Here is a 2897-nt window from a genome sequence, read left to right as displayed (position 1 = left end):
TTTTTTGGTCTTTTGCTAGAACTTTGTTGTAGATAGTAAGTTGTGCTCACATTGTCTCTGAATGGACATTAGAATGGATTATCCATTTAATTGTTTGCAAATATAGGACCATGGGTGGGGGGGCTACATTAAAGGGTTAAAGGGCTAACTACATAGGACTGTCATTTATTGATAAGATTGGGTAAAGATTGTTTGTAGAGTAGCTGCTGAGCACCATGGGACCACATGTCCTTTGTACCACGCTACAGGCTATGTCAGCACTTCATAAAGAAAGTGATTGTGGAGTGTGAAAGTTCCATCAATGCATTCTGTATATGGGTTTAGGGCTCTGCTGTCTGTTTTCAATGTATTGGAAATAGATATTTTTTTGTGTGTGTTTTCCAAGGTTTTTATTAAACTGGTAGAGGAACAGACTGAGTCACTGGGCTAAGCAACTTCCTACATACTGAATATCCATGCCAAAAATATGAAATCACCCAAAAACAAATAATTCTCATTACATTATTCTAGTCCTTGGGAGCTGTTTAGAAAACAAGGCCAGGGATATAATAATTACCATATCCAACAGAAAAAGAATGAATGTGAGGACATTTCTAATGGAAACTAAAATGTTTAACTGGATTTGGGCTTCTACACAGAAATAGGACAATCTGGAGGTTTTTTAGGTCACTCTATATGTCCATCTGTCCTGCTTTGCATGAAAGCATTTTATCTGTTTTGTGATGTCACGTTGACCTCAAATGGCATCATACTTATCTGATGACATCACTATATTTCTGTACCAGTAATGGCCAGAGTAACATTCCTCTTTTTGTTGTTTTTTTTTGTTGCTTTCATGTGTTTAGTAGACAGCTGTTGGTGTCCCTTTTTCAAGAGAAATAAGACTGTAAGAACATTTGAGGATTTCACTCTTTGGAAAAAGTTGTGGTTTTACATTGATGATTCAAGCCAAATATTCTCAAAATATTTGAATAACATCAATATTTGAAGAGAAGTCTTCCCTACCGCTTAACGTCCACTTAACCAATACTAATGCATTCTGCAAAAAAAAAAAAATACTGTTCTCCAGCGCCCTAATAATTGTTGCATGATGATTGCAAGCTTTTGGGAACAGTTGAGCAACTTCCACATCTAGACTTTTTTTTTTTCACTTTCTCCAAACTGTTACCAAATATTTGTATTTCTGCATTTCTCGTTGTACTATGTCTCTAATTTTAGTTAAAGAAAAGTTTCTCTGTGTGCTTTGGCATTGTTTCTTTGTTGGAGGATGGTTTTTAAGGTCAACCAACACTGACCCCAAACCTGATGCTTCCTATTTAGCTCTTTTTTTTCTGGTCTCTACTAACACCCCCCCCCCCTCTATTTTGTGATCTGGTAGATAAAATTGCAGCACTCTTTGTTAATATCAGTATAAAGTTCAAAGACGTGTCTGTTTACCCCAATTACACAATTTACTTGGTGTCTGCGCGCAGCGTCGGAACGTCCATTGGCCAAGCCCTTCGGGAGAGCATGGCATGCGTTGTACTGCAACCCTGGCTCCTAAGGGGTTAACCGCCCCACTCCCAAAATAAACACAGCCCTGGATCAATACAAGCAAATAATCACAAATAGGGTTTTAGGACTAATAATGAAATTGATTGTAACAGCACTACGGTATCTGCTGGCGCTATATATATATATATATATATAAATAAATGTTTATATTTATGACATTCTATTTGTTTATAGATTCCGTAGCGCTGTTATTGGGGCGAGATAGTATTTATTAGGACCCGAGGTAGTTTGATTAAAGTTTATTACTGCAGAGATGCAGATGGATATCGGATTTGGCTGCGGGACGGCGTCAGGATGCATCGCGGCGGAGGGCCTGGGGTTATTTAACGACGCGTGTTTTACCGCATACCTTTATAAATAGGACGAGGATTTTCAGTGCGGAATTTTTTTAAGCACTTCTTGAATAAGACCTTATAATGGCGCAAAAGAATGCTTGGGTCTTAATCCCCTGGAATTCCCGTTCCATCAATTCCAGGGAAAATGCCAGGAAAATGGAAGTTAGCGCCTCGAGGAAGCCCCCATGTCCAAATATTTTGTGCCATTATCCCCCCTTTTTTTTCTTGCCCCATTCTTACCATTCTGCACATGGTGTGGGGTATTATCATAACTTCTGTGCTGCTGCTCATACTTTGGGTTCCCGGGGGAACCCCATACATGAGCTTGGATCTTGCCCCATACACAGGCTTGGATCGGGTCGTAGGATTTATAAATGCCCCCCGTTGAGTATTTCTTTGAGAAGCGGCATAAGGTGTCCTGCCCCAACCTGTTGGCGTTTGCTCTACAAACACCGTGTTACGCGAATCGCTGCGAAAGCCCCTGTAATCAGCTGCAGACGGCCCTCTGTCTCCGTCTCAGAGGTAATTAGCTGTCTGATATCACAGCTCTGCGGTTTTATTTGGCTGGAAAAGGTTTTTATTGTCGTTTTGGGTCACGTGGCGGTGAAATGGATGGCACCTCAATTAAAAATTCTACGTTTTTTTTTTGTGTGATTTCACTCCGTTCCTCTGCTGTTGGGACAGACCGCGGAGCGCAGACTCGACGCAGCGGAATTTACCGGACCGAATGCTATTACGCGCCTCGTACTATTCGCCATCCATGAATCCTATTAGTGGATCTGTTGTATGTGATGCCCCCCCTCTGAAATCTTGCTAAAGCCTTGGCCCTAGAGCTTACAATCTAATTTTAGTTAACATCTGCTGAGTTTCTTGATTTGGCTTAAAAGAGAACCATTGCCAAGGTCTGCCTGAACCAATCGGCAACAATCAGCGGCTTAGAAATAGTTGATTACGGGGAGGAATAATCATGCAGATCCTGAGAACCAGAAGTTACGTCGGCCGGCCCTA

The sequence above is a fragment of the Sceloporus occidentalis genome, unplaced genomic scaffold (genome assembly GCF_023333645.1).
Source record: "Sceloporus occidentalis isolate IW3139 unplaced genomic scaffold, rSceOcc1.0.p SCAF_158, whole genome shotgun sequence".
Classification (NCBI taxonomy): Eukaryota; Metazoa; Chordata; class Lepidosauria; order Squamata; family Phrynosomatidae; genus Sceloporus; species Sceloporus occidentalis.
This window is presented reverse-complemented; position numbering follows the sequence as displayed.